Genomic DNA, 19,524 nt, shown 5'->3' with positions numbered 1-19,524 from the left:
ATTACTAACTTAATTTTTTTTTTGCAGGTTCCGCTAGACTGTTTGGGCTATGTCGTAGATTCGTTGGACTGCTGCGATGTTCTACGGTTTTTGTTTAAATAAAATGGTTAGCGAGGATTGTGTGGGGGAGTTTTTATTTCAATAAAAAATATTTTCTTATGAATATTTTCTTATTGAAAAAAAACGTAGATCATCGACGTAGTCCAACGAATCTACGACGTAGTCCAAAAAGTCCAGCGGAACCTGCAAAACAAAAAAATAAAGTTAGTAATATTTACAAGGGGGGCTGTGTGTAGATAGCGCCAGACACAGCCCCCCTGTAGGTCGCTCCACACCCAGCCCCCCATGTAAATAGCGCCACACAGCCCCCTGTAGATAGCTCCACACAACCCCCCTTGTAAATAGCACCACACAGCCCCCCTTGTAAATAGTGCCACACAGCCCCCCTTGTAAATAGCCCCACACAGCCCCCCTTGTAGATAGTGCCACAGACAGCCCCCCTTGTAAATAGCGCCACACACACCCTGTGTAGATAGCCGCACACAGCCCCCCTTGTAGATAGTGCCACAGACAGCCCCGCTTGTAAATAGCGCCACACACACCCTGTGTAGATAGCGCCACACAAAGCCCCCCTTGTAAATGGTGGAACACAACCCCCTCTCCCCTTGTACATAGTGCCACACAACCCCCCTCCCCTGTTGTACATAGTGCCACACAATCCCCCCTCCCCCTTGTACATAGTGCCACATAACCTCCCCCTTGTACTTTGTGCCAATCTGCTGCCAGAGCTGTAGAGGTAGCCTACTGCTACCACTCTCCGCTCTGCCTGACGTCACTCACTGTTAGGAGAAGGCAGGAGGTCAGATGTCCAGTCCAGTCACCTGACCGATGAGGTCAGATGACAGGTCAGGTGACTGGACTGGACCACTCTCGGGCCGGAATCGACCCCAGTCAGAACGCCACTGCAAGACCTCCTGACGCTGATCGCTGATGCTAGTCCAGCGTTCAGGGCCCCTATCATCAGCGTTAGCTGCTCTGCGCCCCCTCTCTTCTCTACCTCCGAGTTGTGCCCGGGGCACCGCGGTGCCCAGCGGGACATTTTTAAGACAGCGGTGAGATTCCGGGAGTGTCCCGCCGGATTCGGGACGGTTGGCAGCTATGTATAAGCGGTGCTGCACAGACCCTGTGGCACTTTGAATTACCTGTCTAGTCTTCGCCGTTCTGGAGATATCGATGCCGTTATTATTGGCGCCCGATATTTTAATTAGACCCTGTACAGTCAGTGGAGTGTTCTTGGACATGGAAAGGGCAGGGGGCGTGAGAGTTAGCGGTCTGACACTGTCCAATCAGCTGCGGAGAGTATCAGACCAGGTTTTGCTGTGTGATCTCTCTCCCAAGATCAAACTATCTTCTCAATGATAATCTGACCCTGGTCACAGGAGGATCTCTGGGCAACTGGACCCACCCCTACGTACGCCTCAGACCAGCATTACTGCACATCCTTCATCTGTTAGGGAATGCTAATAGATGTATTTTCACAACAGCTGGAGAGCCACAGGTTGGAGACCACTGCCCTAATCTTTAGAGAAGAAATCTTCAGAATTTCCCTTTAGATTTTCCTTTAGACTATTTTGTTGAGCCAATAAGTCTGCCTTATTTTAGAAACAATCCGGCATAATTCAGCCTCATAGCCATCGATTATTACAAGGTTTAATTAGTAACTAAAAATACAGCCACTTAACATGGAACTAAGTGATTAGTGAGGTTCTATGCCGTATATAGACCGAGCAATAGTAAGGCTGCCAATTATGAGAATCCGCACTCTATGCAGCTGTCTGGATGTACCACATGTAGAGCTCTTCTACTCAGTCTTTCTTTTTACTCAGTCATACAATGCTATTTGTATTGTATTCATATAGACTTTCCATCCGGTGCGATTATAAGAAGCTTTTGCTGTCATTTTATCCACACCGGCAACAAAAGGCCAATATGTGTTGTCATCAGGTTGAAGGAAAAGGAATGGCTCTGTCTGTGGCAGATGATTGAAGCTCTGTATGACTCAGCTGACTGACAACAGATGGAAACACACAGGTTTCCCTAAATGATTAATGGACCTGCTCCTGCCATCAAGAAAATGTATTTTACCAAAGTAATTTTCATTTGTTAGACTGTGTGACTAACACCCCCTCCCCCGTCACATCACAAGACACCTTATAAAAATAGCGCACTAAACCATTATACAGTATAAGTGAAAACGCACTGTAAACAATATAGGAGGATTATATTAATGCACTGATGGAGCTGCCAGAATTACAGTGCTCTTGGCAGGCACCCGCTGTATTTCATTTGCACAGTATTTTGCAAAGATGTTCTTCAGCAAATCATTTTAGGTGGTTTATGAGCCTTTTGTATAAATAAAAAAAAAAGCAGTTTATGTTAAAATGACAAACCTCTTGCTTAGATGCTTTTTATTAGAAATGTAGCAGAGCAGAGTTTGTCATTGGCACATTACGTTCCATAGAACTACAGCTAAACCTGCTGAGTTATACAGTTGCCAAAATACGGACTTTAGCTCTGCTACATCTACACCGCGTTCCAAATTATTATGCAAATGTTATTTTTCTCTGATTTTCCTAAATAGTCAATGCAAATGACAGTCAGTATAATCTTCAAGGCATCAACCGTTGGAGTATAATGCAAATTTTATTGAGCAAATCTCCTAATGATAACAGATTTTTTTTTAGAAGTAAAAAACTCAAAATGCACTGTTTCAAATTATTATGCACAACAGAGATCAAAACCTTTTAAAGGTTGTAAAGAGAACTAAAATGGTAATTTGTTGAATTTGCAGCATCAGGAGGTCATATTTACAGAAATCAAAAGCTCTTTCAATCAAAAAAAAATTAACAGGCCAAGTTACATGTTAACATAGGACCCTTTCTTTGATATCACCTTCACAATTCTTGCATCCATTGAATTTGTGAGTATTTGGACAGTTTCTGCTTGAATATCTTTGCAGGATGTCAGAATAGCCTCCCAGAGCTTCTGTTTTGATGTGAACTGCCTCCCACCTTCATAGATATTTTGCTTGAGGATGCTCCAAAGGTTCTCAATAGCTTTGAGGTCAGGGGAACATGGGGGCCACACCATGAGTTTCTCTCCTTTTATGCCCATAGCAGCAAATGACACAGAGGTATTCTTTGCAGCATGAGATGGTGCATTGTCATGCATGAAGATAATTTTGCTACGGAAGACACAGTTCTTCTTTTTGTACCACGGAAGAAAGTGGTCAGTCATAAACGCTACGTACTTTGCAGAGGTCATTTTCACACTGTCAGGGACCCTAAAGGGGCCTACCAGCTCTCTCCCCATGATTCCAGCCCAAAACATGACTCCGCCACCTCCTTGCTGACGTCGCAGCCTTGTTGGGACATGGTGGCCATTCACCAACCATCCACTACTCCATCCATCTGGACCATCCAGGGTTGCACGGCACTCATCAGTAAACAACACGGTTTGAAAATTAGTCTTCATGTATTTCTGAGCCCACTGCAACCGTTTCTGCTTGTGAGCATTGTTTAGGGGTGGCCGAATAATAGCTTTATGCACACTTGCAAACCTCTGGAGGATCCTACACCTTGAGGTTCGCGGGACTCCAGAGGCACCAGCGGCTTCAAATACCTGTTTGCTGCTTTGCAATGGCATTTTAGCAGCTGCTCTCCTAATCCTATTAATTTGTCTCGCAGAAACCTTCCTCATTATGCCTTTATCTGAACGAACCCGTCTGTGCTCTGAATCAGCCACAAATCTTTTCACAGTACGATGATCACGCTTACGTTTTCTTGAAATATCCAATGTTTCCATACCTTGTCCAAGGTATTGCACTATTTCACGCTTTTCGGCAGCAGAGAGAACCTTTTTCTTTCCCATATTGCTTGAAATCTGTGGCCTGCTTAATAATGTGGAATGTCCTTCTTAAGTAGTTTTCCTTTGATTGGGCACACCTGTCAAACTAATTATCACAGGTGTCTGAGATTGATTGCAATGATCCAAAGAGCCCTAAGGCACAATACCATCCATGAGTTTAATTGAAAAACGAATAATTAAATGTTTATGACACTTAAATCCAATGTGCATAACAATTTGGAACACGGTGTATATATAGTGTTACTAGATCAATTATTGTAATCTAAATGTGAAATACATGTTTGACAGAATGCATGCAGTCCATAGGCATCCAGTTTTTGCAACGCAGAATATAATTTAAACGATAGCAGCCAAGCAGGCCTGGCATTGGTTCTGAATTCATATGGATCATGCAGCAGTTTACTATGTGCCCAATTATAAATGTCCCTTTATATGTCTGTTTTTATGGTCCATGTTTTTACCAATACCATTTTAGGCACGAAAATATGGCCCAAAAATACTGCCATGTTGATGCACCCTAATCTCTACTTATTGAATTAATATATTAAAGCTGGTGCGTGCCACAGAATACTGAGCAGCAGTGCCACGATGACAAGTCTGAAGTCCTTACCTCATCTCTTTTCTCATTACCAATAAACCGTATGAAGATGAAGAAATCAAAAATCATTACAACCAAACCGTAGGAAAACCTTCAACATGTTAAAGGCTGGCTTAACAAAATCTTGGACCTAAGCAGGGACGTCCACTTAAATCCGAGAGCTCCATAGCAAAATAAAAAAATGAGTCTACTCCCCTATGTGAGCCACGGTGAATGTACTACATCTTTTTAAAAGCTAATTTTTACTATTCTGTTCACTCCAAAATCCTGTGATTCATTTAGTTATTTATCTGTATAGGGGAGCTCTGTTTTTCTTATGATAGATCATATAATTCTGGTTGAATGCAGCCACCACTAGGGGCATGAACTGCATATGGATTTATACAGATCGTTTAGTATTCAATGGGAGCCATATAGATCAGTATGCAGTAAGCGCCCCCTAATGGTAGCTGCAGGTAGCCGCTATGACCGTGTCATGGTAAGCACACGTTTTCCCACATTACATGTGAATGCCCTGTCTCTATAATAAGTGCCAATGACGTATTCTTTAGGTTTCTTTCTTGAAGAGATCATTGACATGCTACAGTATATAACTGAACATAATGCCGACCACCATTTTGGAAATTTGAAAGAATAATGATAAATGATTAAATAGGCACTGTCATTTCAACAATCTCAGCTCACATACATACACATGACTATGGAAGTCTATGGAGAGGGGAGTGGGGAAGAGTAAGCAGGAAGTGCAGGAGATAAGAGCAGAACAAAAGACATAGAAACTTTCTATCACAACCAAAGCACTTTATTCACATCAGTACAGCTCTGTACTTCTCTATATATGTCCTGCATGATCCTGGGGCTGTTTCTGAGTGAGAGAGAAGGTTATGGAGCATATTCTCCTCTTCGTACTGTGTGTAGTGTATGGCTGCCAGTCTCCACCCCCAGCTCAGAGAGAAATGCAAACTACAGATATACTGTAGCATGCAAAGGGGAAAATTGCTAAATCAAAGTCATATAATGGGCAGAAATAGTGCTGCTCCTCATGTACACACACATGGTAGCCTATCCTGAAAAGTCAAATTAAACGACAGGTACCCTTTGAGCAAAAAAAAAACAAAACAACAAGGTGTATCTCTAAGCAACATATGTGGGAAGCTGCTATAGGTTGTTGTTTTTTTTAAACTTTACAGCATCTTCAAATATGTGGTAAGTTTCCTATTCTCAAAACAAATATACATTTGTCTCGAACAGAGACTTTCTTGAAAATATCATAAGTACACCACTATTTCCGACTGGGCAGTTGGTTTCCTGGAGGCGTTATTTCCCCAGAGTCTGCACCGTATATTGAAGTGTTGCTATGCCATATAATGTAATTGCCTCTACTGTTCTTTGGTGAACATATTAATTAATAAGGGGTTCTGTAGAATTTCGTATAGAAAATAAATATTACTGCCCCTGTTATTACCTAAATGAGTGCTTCAATTTACGTGACTCCTTTAATGCTGTTTTGTATTCGGACCCCCTGTATGTGCGGATTTGCTAAATAGTTAATTATTGCAGGGCAAAGCCACCACTAGGAGGAGCAATCTGAATAAAAAAAAGAAAAAATTTTTACAGGCTCATTTAGTTTAACCGGAGACACTCACAGCAGAAAATGCAGAAGAAAGGACTAAAATGTGTGGTCGTGGAAACTTGTGCCCAGGCATAACTTGAAGCTCCTGGTCCCCAATAAAAAATCTGTAACATGGCCCCCTCCCCACCATGTTCAATTTATAATACTGGTGTCTTTTTTACTGGTGGCAAAGGGCCCCTTGGTCTCCCACATGTACCGATGCCCGGATATGACTTTTCTCTCTGTACCTTCTGCTTGTGCCTTATACCAAGCGTAAGTTATTATATGACAATGGCTCTCATGAACCTTGCTCCTGCCCTGATCCCAATATGATGTCCATCCAGACCCCTATTTTCTTTATTACTATCTCTGGTTATTCATGTTTCATTTGAAAGCCTCGTGATTGTGAATAGCAATTCACTGTACTTCGCATATACTGCCAGCTTACAATGCATTAAAGAGTTATCCGTGAAAGATGTGAGCTGAGATAACCTTGCAATATAAGTTGTCTCCTTAGAGCACCCCGTCTCTGAGAAACTGCCAGCTGCAGGGAGATGACGATGCAAGTCAGGGGTTTGTGTATGCTTTTACAAAAGTATTTAATAATCCATATAATACATTATTTTCTCTCAAACATTATACAATAAAAAACTCTGGATTATCAAAGAAAATAAAGAAAAATATAACCTTAAAGAATAGAAGTTGGAATACTGGGAGCTCCTAGTCATTTGTAATATTGGGACATAGTTGTGTACGTAGACATTGTCCCTCGTATACTGGAGAGATGGATGTTGCTGCGGAAACACATTATGAAAGAAAAATAGAGCAATATATGCCTTTAATATCCCAAATACAGCACACAACCCCAATAGACTGACATCTTGCCCAAACTAACAACAATCTGGCTCAGATCTCTATAATGGCATCTGGTTATGTCCCCAAGCACAATCCTTTTAGGCTTCGTTCACATCTGCGTCGGGGCTCCATACGTGGGTTCCATCGGAACTTTCCATCAGGGGAACCCATGAATGGAACCCTGACTAAAACGAACAGAAACCATAGGTTTCCGTTTGCAACACCATTTAAATGGTGACAGATCCGGTGCAAATGGTTTCCGTTTGTCAACGTTGTTTAAGGATTCCGTCATTTTGATGGGATCAATACCGTAGTCGACTGCGCTATTCGTTCCGTCAAAACGTCAGAACCCTTAAACAGTGGTGATAAACGGAAACCATTTGCACTGGATCCGTCACCATTGAAATCAATGGTGATGCAAACGGAAACCTATGGTTTGCATTTGTTTTAGTTAGTGTTCCGTTCATGGGTTCCCCTGACAGAAAGCTCAGACGGAACCCATGAATAGAGTCCCGACACATCACAAAGCCTTAGAAAAAGGTATTATCTTATATAGGATGTGGATGGCGCCACTCTAATTAGACCCTTTACTGCTTATCTTCAACTCAGTTGCCCCTCAAGGCCAGACAGCTCAAGATAGAGCGAAATTACCTGCATTGACTTACATCACTTTATTAATAGCTAAGAGAAGTCTACTAAACAAGTGGATACATAATCGCATCCCATCGATGTCTGAGATTACTACCCAGCTAAAACCTTATATTAGGCAAAGAGAGCCTGAGCCATTGTGTAGTGTATATAGGTTTTAAAGGTGCAGTATAGAAATGCTGCACTCACATGAGGTGAAATGTGATCCACAGTTGTTGGACCTTAGATTGTCCACCCCGTCTGCGGTCTGTAAATAGTCCTGTTGTAGTCGTGCTGTCGTGCTGGTAAAGTGATCGTTTAGATCAGTCGGGCTTTGTATGTCCGTTAAAAAGTTACAGACCTGGCCTCAATTTTGGGTCAAAAAGTTACTTTTTCTTTTTTTTAATTTAAAATGAGCAGGATAAACATTAAAAGTTTTAGTCAAAAGATGTGAAATAAATAAAAAAAACAATAAATAGAACCAGGAGATCAACGTTTCGCAGGTTACCCCTGTTTCATCAGGAATGAGAGCACGGAAATACGTTGGCACACCTTTACCAAACTATGATAACATTTTATAGGTTTGTAGACAAAGTAGAAACAGAAAGGCTTGAAAAATAAATAAAAAACACCATTCACTTCCATTGAACGCAGACACCTTTCCGTATTGCTACGGATGAGTGCCCGTTCCGCAGAATTGTGCCGGGAATTAGGCCTCGTGCACACTTCCGACACCGTTTTCACTGCCGTTTTTGACGGATCCGTGTGCTCGGTTTAGTGGCCGTGTGCACTCCCGTGTGCACTCCGTGTTTCCGTTTCTGAGCGCCGAGCATGGTACTGTCCAGGTTGCTGAAAGAGTTAATGGGCTGCACTGATCGGCGGTAACTCTTTCAGCGGTCCGGGCTCATTTGCGTGCGGCTCGCGGCTGACAGCCCGCAGCCGGCCGACCCAAAAATCACGGCCGTGCACATGGCTACGGTCGCGTGCATGAGGCTTTAGGCCCCATGCACACGACCGTGCCCGCAATCACGGCCGCCGACTGCCACCCGCATTTTCGGGCCGTGCTCCCATACAAAGTATAGGAGCACGGTCCGTAAAATACGAAAAATAGGACATGCTCCATAATTCCCAGCACTGTTCTACGGCACGGACACCCATCCGTAGCGCTACGGAAAGGTATCCGCGTTCAATGAAAGTGAATGGGTCTATTTTTGCGGCCCGCAATTGCGGTCCGAAAAAACTGAGGTTTTTTACGGTCGTGTGCATGGGGCTTTACTCCTCTCTTTCCACAAGAAATCAAAGAAATGATGTCATAAATTCAACATAGAACCTGGTAGCATACAGAAAACTTAAAGTGAACTTTAGGGATTTTGAAACACTCTGAATAATCTTTAGAGGGAGGTGATAGGTTATAGGCTTAATGTGCCTAACTTGCTCTTCAGATTTAACATCTGCAATACATGGGGACAGGGCCGGCTCCAGGTTTATGTGGCCCCTTGGGCGACATAGACTTAGTAGTCTCCATTGCGGGGGAACTCACGGCGGCAGTAAAATGGCATTAAACGTCACTTTGTGCCCTCATATATACGTTAGGCCCTGTTTATGCCCCCATATAGAAGTTAGGCCCCCAGTTTGTACCCTCATAACTTTAGTGCTTTCTGCAGATAGTGCCACACAGCCCCCCTCCCAGATAGTGCCACACAGCCCTCCCAGGTAGTGCCACACAACCCCCCTCCCTGGAGGTGGCGCTGTGGGAGTGGAATTCCCAGCCAGAGCATTGCTGATGCTCTGGCTAAGGATTCCGCTTCAGGAGAAGCCCCTGACGTCACTGTCCATATATAGACAGTGTTGTCAGGGGCAACCCCAGATAAGTAGTCCCGGGCAGAGCACTACTAGCACTCTGCCTGGGACTACTGCTCTGTTCCTGACTTCACTGTCCATATATGGACAATGATGCGAGGGGCTTCCCCAGAGATGGAGTCCCGGAGCAGAGCCGCTTCTAGCGCTTTGCCTGGGACTCCTTCTACCTTCCTGACATCACTATCCATACATGGACAGTGATGTCTGGGGCTTCCCCAGAGACGGAGTCCCGGAGCAGAGCCGCTTCTAGCGCTCTGCCTGGGACTCTTTCTCTCCTCCTGACATCACCGTCCATATATGGATAGTGATGTCTGGGAGTTCCCCAGAGCCGGAGTCCCGGGCAGAACGTTATTAGCTACTAGAACTCTGCCTGGGAGTCTGCAGTTTAGTAAATGGCAGAGAGGGGAGATACCTCCCTGCTCTTCCATAGCGTTCAATAGAATCGGCGTCCTAAGAATGCAAATACTATTGAATGTGGCGTCGCTACTGCTGCAGTAGCCGTAGCACCTGCTAGCGGGGCCACTGGGAATGGGGGGTGATGGCAGGCGGGCAGCACGGCACGCGTCCCCACATGCCGCGGGCCCTATGGCAGCCGCTATGGCTGCTACAACGGTAGTTACACCGCCTCCTAGACAGGGGCTCGCTCTAGAAGCAGAATCCCTGGCAAGAGTCCGGTCGGGGATTCCACTCCTGCAGGAACCTTCACGGAAGCATCAGCACCCGGCGGCCGAGTGGGCCCCCCCCAAGGCTAGTGGGCCTCGGCACTTGCCCGGGTTTGCCGGGTGCTTCCGCCGGCCCTGCATGGAGATACGTGCTACTTAACATACTCTGCAACGCTGTAGATAGAATGTAACACTTGCATAGTTCCAGTACCCAATAGGTTCTACAATCGATTCAACTGTTCCTAGAAGAGCTTAATATTAATTTTAACTGAATAATCTGGTCAAGGCTGACTGTATTATGCCAAATGCAGGGCCTGAGGGGTGGGTGGCATGACACAAGGATTCTTTAATGTGTTGGGCCCTTCACTCTGATACAGTGTATCAGTTTTGCCTGAAGTGTTCCTTTTAAAGAGCATTTCCTCCTAGAATAAAAAAAAATACATATTCTTCTAAATATGTCACTGATCTGGCACACTGGCTGACCTTCCCAAAGTGCATTATGGTGCCATTTTTGTCCCAGGTAAGCAACGCACGCAGATGTCCACATGATGTAAAAGAAAACATGATTCATCAGGCCAGGCCACCTTCTTCCATTGCTCCAGGGTCCAGTTCTGATGCTGACATTCCCATTGTTGCCACTTTCGGCAGTGGATGGGTCAACGTGTGCACTCTAACCAGTATGTGGCTAAACAGCACCAAACGCAGCAAGTTGCGATGCACTGTGTGTTTTATACACAGGCTAGGGCATAAGTATCAACTTGGTGGCGGTCCGGCCGCTGGGACTCCCATTGATTCCAAGAAAGGGATTCCAGAGTGCCCAATGTCAATGGGGTGAGACTGCGCATGCTTGGCTACCACTCTATTCACTTTCTATGGGGCTGCTAGAGAGAGCCAGCATTCATATCTTTTTTTTTTTTTTCATTGATGTGGCTATATGAGGCCTTGTTTTATGCGGGAGAAATAGTATTTTTTTCCTGTGCAGTTTGGGGGTGAAAATAAATTACTGCATAAATTACACTACCGTTCAAAAGTTTAGGGTCACTTAGAAATTTCCTTATTTTTGAAAGAAAAGCACAGCTTTTTCAATGAAGATAACATTAAATTAATCAGAAATACACTCTATACATTGTTAATGTGCTAAATGACTATTCTAGCTGCAAACGTCTGGTTTTTAATGCAATATCTACATAGGTGTATAGAGGCCCATTTCCAGCAACCATCACTCCAGTGTTCTAATGGTACATTGTGTTTGCTAACTGTGTTAGAAGGCTAATGGATGATTAGAAAACACTTAAAAACCTTTGTGCAATTATGTTAGCACCGCTGTAAACAGTTTTGCTGTTTAGAGGAGCTATAAAACTGACCTTCCTTTGAGCTAGTTGAGAATCTGGAGCATTACATTTGTGGGTTCGATTAAACTCTCAAAATGGCTAGAAAAAGTGAGCTTTCATGTGAAACTCAACAGTCTATTCTTGTTCTTAGAAATGAAGGCTATTCCATGCGAGAAATTGCCAAGAAACTGAAGATTTCCTACAACGGTGTGTACTACTCCCTTCAGAGGACAGCACACACAGGCTCTAACCAGAGTAGAAAGAGAAGTGGGATGCCCCGCTGCACAACTGAGCAACAAGACAAGTACATTAGAGTCTCTAGTTTGAGAAATAGACGCCTCACAGGTCCTCAACTGGCAGCTTCATTAAATAGTACCCGCAAAACACCAGTGTCAACGTCTACAATGAAGAGGCGACTCCGGGATGCTGGCCTTCAGGGCAGAGTGGCAAAAAAAAAGCCATATCTGAGACTGGCTAATAAAAGGAAAAGATTAATATGGGCAAAAGCACACAGACATTGGACAGAGAAAGATTGGAAAAAAGTGTTATGGACAGACGAATCGAAATTTGAGGTGTTTGGATCACACAGAAGAACATTTGTGAGACGCAGAACAACTGAAAAAATGCTGGAAGAGTGCCTGACGCCATATGTCAAGCATGGTGGAGGTAATGTGATGGTCTGGGGTTGCTTTGGTGCTGGTAAAGTGGGAGATTTGTACAAGGTAAAAGGGATTTTGAATAAGGAAGGCAATGCCATGCCATACCCTGTGGACAGCGCTTGATTGGAGCCAATTTCATCCTACAACAGGACAATGACCCAAAGCACACCTCCAAATTATGCAAGAACTATTTAGGGAAGAAGCAGGCAGCTGGTATTCTATCTGTAATGGAGTAGCCAGCGCAGTCACCACATCTCAACCCCATAGAGCTGTTGTGGGAACAGTTTGACCGTATGGTACGCAAGAAGAGCCCATCAAGCCAATCCAACTTGTGGGAGGGGCTTCTGGAAGCATGGGGTGAAATTTCAAATAAAAATCATTATTTCTAACCTTGTCAATGTCTTGACTATATTTTCTAGTCATTTTGCAACTCATTTGATAAATATAAGTGTGAGTTTTCATGGAAAACACAAAATTGTCTGGGTGACCCAAAAAAATTTAACGGTAGTGTGTATATATGTATATATATATATATATATATATATATATATATATATATATATATATATATATATATATATATATATATATGTATATATATATATGTATATATATATATATATAGAACCAAAACTAGGCTTAGTACATATATATATAGCACCAGAACAAGGCTGAGTACATAAATACAGCACCAGAACCAAGCTCAGTACATAAATACAGCACCAGAACAAAACCCATTACATAAATACAGCTCCAGAACCAAACTCAGTACATATATACAGCACAAGAACTAAGCTTATTACATAAATATAGTACTAGAACCAAGTTCAGTACATAAATACAGCACAGAACCAAGCTTAATACATAAATACAGCACCAGAACAAAGCTCAGTACATATATGCAGCACCAGAACAAAGCTCAGTACATAAATACAGCACCAGAACAAAGCTCAGAACATAAATACAGCACCAGAACAAAACTCAGTACATAAATACAGCTCCAGAGCCAAGATTACGACATAAATACAGCACCAGAACAAAGCTCAGTACATATATACAGCACCACAACCAAACTCAATACATATATACAGCATTAGAACTAAGCTCAGTACCTACATACAGCACCAGAACAAAGCTCTGTACATACAGTTAGGGCCAGAATTATTTGGACAGTGACATAAGTTTTGTCATTTTAGCTGTTTACCAAAACATATTGAATATACAGTTATATAATTAATATTGGCCTAATGTGCAGACTCACATCCTAATTTGAGGAAGGTTTTAGGAATTACAGCTCTTTAATATGTAGCTGCCTCTTTATCAAGGGACCAAAGGTAATTGGACAATTATCGCAAAAGCTATTTAATGGGTTGCATGGGCTATTTCCTCATTAATCCATCATCAATTAAGCAGGTAAAAGGTCTGGAGTTCATTCCAGGTGTGGCATTTGCATTTGGAAGCTGTTGCTGTGAACCCACAACATAAGGTCAATGGAGCTCTCAATACATGTGTAATTTCTGGGTAGGGAGACAGACAGGTGAGCCCTAATCTACCCGCCACTCAGTCCCTGCCTACTTGCACGGCCCGTCCTAGGCGACGGCATACAACTGGGCGCCGGTCCCTACGCTCAATAAGTGCACGACAGACAAACAGACGAGGGTACACAGAAGCTAAGGGAAATGGAGCAGTTGCCCACGGCAACACCGTGAGCAACAGAGTAGTGAATCAGCCGAGTCAAACCAGGAGTGTACGAGGTACCAAATGCAGAGCAGGAGAGTAGTCAGTAAAGCCAGGGTCAAATTGAAGCAGGGGTCAAATTGAAGCAGAGGTCAATAGTACAAGCAGGAACAGCAGAGCCAGGAAACAGGACAGAATCACAGGCAAGGAAAACCAGGAAATGAAGGTATAAATAGACCGAGGGCGGGAGCTAGCTCCGTCTGGCCAGGCTGTGATAGGTTCTCCCTCTCCTCAGTCTACCAGCCTGATTGGTAGCAGATTGAGTCACTCTATCAGACCTAGGAGCAGGTGCAGACTGATTAATCACGGGCGTCGACACAGAAGCTGTGTCTGGTAAATCCTTTACAACATGTGAAACAGACAATCGTTAGGCTGAAAGAAATGAAAAAATCCATCAGAGAGAGAGAGAGCACAAATGTTAGGAGTGGCCAAATCAACAGTTTGGTACATTTATTTGGGGAAAAAAGCGCACCGGTGATCTTGTGAACTCCAAAAGGCCTGGATGTCTACAGAAGACAACTGTGGTGGATGATCGCAGAATCCTTTCCATAGTGAAGAAAAGCCCCTTCACAACATCTACCTAAGTGAAGAACACTCTCCTGGAAGTAGGTGTATCAGTATCTAAGTCTGCCATAAAGAGAAGACTTCATGAGAGGAAATACAGAGGGTTCACCACAAGGTGCAAACCATTAATCAGCCTCAAAAATAGAAAGGCCAGATTAGCTTTGCTAAACAACATCTAAACAAGCCAGTCCAGTTCTATGGGGAGATGAAACTAAGGTCAACCTGTACCAGAATGATGGGAGGATCAAAGTATGGAGAAGGCTTGGAACGACTCATGATCACACCACTTGCTCTGTAAAACATGATGGAGGCAGTGTGATGGCATGGGCATGCATGGCTGCCAAAGGCACTGGGTCACTAGTGTTTATTGATGATGTGACTGAAGTGTTCAGGGATATACTTTCTGCTCAGATCCAACCAAATGCATCAAGGTTGATTGGACGTTGCTTCACAGTACAGATGGACAATGACCCAAAACATACTGCAAAAGCAACCCAGGAGTTTTTTAAGGCAAAGAAGTGGAATATTAAGTAATGGCCAAATCAATCACCAGATCTCAACCCGATCGGTCACTGTCCAAATAATTCTGGCCCTAACTGTATATGCAGCACCAGAACAAAGCTCACTACATACACACAGCACCAGAACAAAGCTCAGGTTTTCTTTAATATAGAATAATTACATTAATGGTCCACATTTGCTATTAATTGCTTATTTTACATCAAAGTGAAGAGGGTAGTTGGCAACACAATTTGTTATATGGGCCCTGCGTGTATCACCCCATTTCTTTCATTTAATAGATAGGATGCTGCGCTAATGGCTATTCTAAAATTTAAACTTAATCCTGGATAACCCGTCTAATATTTACTGGTAACTTTCTTTTATTTTAGAGGATATATCACTATATTTTGATTTCACACAATCATAATTCGGATGCAAATCCAAGCCTGACTGAGCGTCTAATGACCCAAACTAAAAGCATTATACAGCCCTAAGATGCAGTGCAGATCATTAGATCTGCGATCAAAACAGGACTTGCGGCCTTAATACGGGTTCAAAAATGTGCCCGTACTACTCCCGAGTGAAACTGGCCTTAATGTACCTTAGTGCAACACTACATCCATAAATATGCCCTGTAACTTTTAGCTGTGTATATGTTGCCAGTGTTGTAATGGTTAAATAATTGATTCCTTTTTTATATATTTTTTTAAAGAAATTAAACATAGCACAGTGATCATATTGTGAGGTTATGTCTAAACAATCCCAGCCAGTTTCTCTTAGAGGTTACACAGCAACTATTCACATGAGAGTTGTGTGAGTATAATGATTTTCTTTAGCACTTCCGCATGAAACTATTTCATGTAAAATATGAAACGGCCATTGTGGATATATTAGTATGACTGGCGGCGATGGATGAATAATTCACCAGGTCACTTCTGTAGAATAGACTTTTGTTCAATGAAATAATTATACAGCTGTTGCTACTGTACATAACAAGAATTGTTCTAGATTTATTTCACGGAACCTTTTCAATGTCGATGCATTTAACAGATAGCAGGTTTAATGTCAGTGGGACAGATTTATTAATACTGTCTGTTAGTCAAAACAACACTAGACCAGACAGGCAGAAACTGCACCAAAATGATCAAAATGGCACACGTGGTATGATAAATTTGGCGCAATTTGCTAAACATGTTCTTCATTTTTCTCCTCCTTACACCACCTCTTGGATGGCATACTTAAAGTGTAGATAATCGTTCGATAAACTTCTGACATGTCATAGTGACATGTCGGAAGTTTGGATTGGTGGGGGTCCGAGCACGGCACCCCCACCAATCGCTAGACCGAAGCAGCTGAAGCACTCGTGCGAGCGCTCAGCTGCTTCGTGTCTGTTCGGCTTTTTCCGGAAATAAATGTATCGGTGTACGGACTCAATAGAAAGTCTATGAGCCCGTCCTCCAATACATCGGCTTTCCGGAAAAAGCCAAACAGAAACTAAGCAGCTGAACGCTCACACAGCTGCTTCGTTCTAGCGATTGGTGGGGGTCTTCGTGCTCGGACCCCCACCAATCCAAACTTCTGACATGTCACTATGACATGTCAGAAGTTTGTCAAACGTTTAGCTACACTTTAACATAATTATTTTGTGTCAAATAAATGGCACATGTTATTAATAAATTTGGTGCATGACTTCTCTTAGCCGCTCCTTTTTTCTAGACACTCTCAAAACTTGAGGGAATAAAAAGTGTCTAAAACATAATAAATTTGGCACACACCACGTACACCATTTTTGTGGGGCAATTTATGCCAGAATTCTGACATATTTTGCTTAGTAAATCTTCCCCAGTATCTTGTCAGACAGCTGCTGTAGAAACAAATAAACTTTGGAGTCCATGAACCAATCTAAAACAAGGATTGGATTTCTAAGGCGGTGTTCACATCATCGTTGTCTTTCCGTTGAGGGGTTTGTCTCATCTGAGGTTTTAGTCGGGGGAACCCCTCAACGGAAAGGCAAAGGGAAACCTTAGCTTCTGTTTGCATCACGATTGATCTCAGTTGTGACGGAAACTTTGCTAAAGGTTTCCGTTTGTCACCGTTGCGACAGGGTTCTGTTGTTTTGACGGAATCAATAGCGCAGTCGAAATTATATCAATGTAGATGTGGAGTAGAAAAGAAAGCTTCCTTTGGAGCCTATTTTTAAATACTCTATTAGGAAATTATGAGTTAGTGGTTGGGGATCCTTCATTCAGGACCTCAAACAATTAGCCAGAGTAGAAGGCAGCTTCAAAGAGTGTCTCTTACTCTGGAGGACCCAACATGTCCATGCATTATATGACCAGCCCATTGATCTCAATGGGAATTGTGAAACGGTCAGTTTCTCCTGTGGTGGCACTGCAGGGATATTGAACACTTACTACCAGGTTCTTGCACAGATTATAGCTGATCGCTGTGGTCAGTAAATTATTGGGGGACTATTCTAACAGAAAAGGATTGATTAAATCTAATGACCCCTTTAACGTCTCAGTAGGTATGGAAAGTGTGTATCTATGTAAATATCTTGTAATTGTAGCCCTGGAAATTAACATTTAACTTTCCATTTGGCAGAACTAATGTAAAATGTGTTTTTTCACAACACTTCTCAAGTATAAGGCTGCTCAAATCAACAGTAGCATTCCATAGCAACATTTCAATGATAAAGTTGTCACCATGAAATAGCAAAGATTAGAAAAAAGTTATAGTCAAGTTTATCTTCCTGGTAATGGGTTTGTTTGTTTGTTTGTTTGTTTGTTTGATTATTTGGATAGATATAGATATGTGTCTACAGAACAAAACATGAATTCTAGATTTTCTCAAAATTCCTTTTTAACTAGTCCCTGACCGCCGGCTATATATAAACGGCCAGCGGTCGAGGTCCTTAAAACCCACGCCATAGTGTATTTACAGTACGGGTTTCAGCTGACTGCCCAAGTAATTGGGCACCTGAATGTCTGTCAGTAACTGCCATGGACCCTGAAGAGACGATAGAATCAGCTTCCACTGCTTCTACAGTATCTTGTCTGATAACTTCTCTGATCTTCAATGAGCGCTATGCATAGAATTGGTCTCATGATCACCGGGATGCTCTTAGTGGGAGGTTGCTGCTGGGTCTAGGTATACCCAGCACAGCCCTATCAGTGACAATAGTCACTATAACACGGCTGATTTCCCTCAATGAATAAAGTCCCCCAAAGGTCTTTTCTGACCATAATAATAATAATAATAAAAAATATAAGTAAAATAAAGTGCAAATAAACAAAATAATAAATACAACACCATAAAATACCCACCAAAAAAAAACGTTCCCCCAGCCAGTCATTGTCGTAATTCTAGCCGTGACCCAATTACCCTAAAATAGATATGTAATATATCAAAATTTACGGTAGATAATGACTATCACAAATAAAAGATCTATTTACGGTAAAACTATATTATTACCAGAAAAAAAAATAGCTGAAATTTAAAAAAACATTTTTTTTAAATATTATTTTCAAACTATAAGCCTGAACATTCTAAAATAGCAAAAAGGATGTGTATAAAAACGATAAAAAAAAGAAGCCTGTATTGGCTACAAAAAAAACTTTGCAAAAACCACATCGCTAACAAATAAAAAAGTTATAGCCATTTAACTAACACGTGCTAAAAATGGCTAAACGGTGTCTGGTCCTGAAGGCTCAAAATAGCCCGGTCCTGAACTGGATAAACAGTTTGGTAACATGAAATAATCTACAACTTTACAGTACAATAGTATGAAGGAGTTATGTAGTACAGAACATTTGTAATATTGTTACTATGGCAACATTGTGATTTTTAGTGCATTCTAGGTTTCGTCAATTATGGGAATTATCATACAGGGCAAAATGACTTGCCCACCAGAGTGCCCCAAAGTTCCACAAAAGACAACCTCATTTGGAGGTGACTTTGATGCCTGGGACGTAGCTATAGAGGCTGCAGAGGTAGCGGTCGTACCCTGTGCACTGGAGAGGCACGAACGTCCTTCTGCCGCATAAGAAAACACCATTATTATAAATGCCACGTGGTAGGTGGGGGCTTTGGTACAAATGTTGCACTAGAGTCCAGTAGCTTCAAGTTGCGCCTCCGTTTGGAGCCAATCACTTGCAACTATGATCTATTTCTTATGGGATGATTCACAAATAACCTATTAGACCTTATTGATGATATATCCTGTTTGTTTAACAATAACAATAAAGTTTACAATGCTATTAAAAGTGGACATACACTTGTTCGGTATAGATGGAGGGTGGGCCCTCAAAATCATTTCCTCTGTTAGACCCAAGGAACCCCAGTCAGATACTGATCTCACTTGCTTTATCTAGAACAGGTATTGTTGCTGAGGGTGAGCCCAGTAATGGGATCATTCGTTTCTACAATATGTTAGGTCAACAAACGTACAAGCAGCACATTGTGGGTTGAAGACAATACATTTTTGTTAGTTTTTCCATTATTTGTTTTTCTCATTATACACAATGCCCATGAATGTAAATATTCCATAGGACAATGATGCCATGTGTGTAGATCAAGGATGAATGGAAAG

This window comes from Rhinoderma darwinii, chromosome 4, assembly GCF_050947455.1.
Source record: "Rhinoderma darwinii isolate aRhiDar2 chromosome 4, aRhiDar2.hap1, whole genome shotgun sequence".
NCBI lineage: Eukaryota > Metazoa > Chordata > Amphibia > Anura > Rhinodermatidae > Rhinoderma > Rhinoderma darwinii.
Note: the sequence above shows the minus strand (reverse complement) of the source record.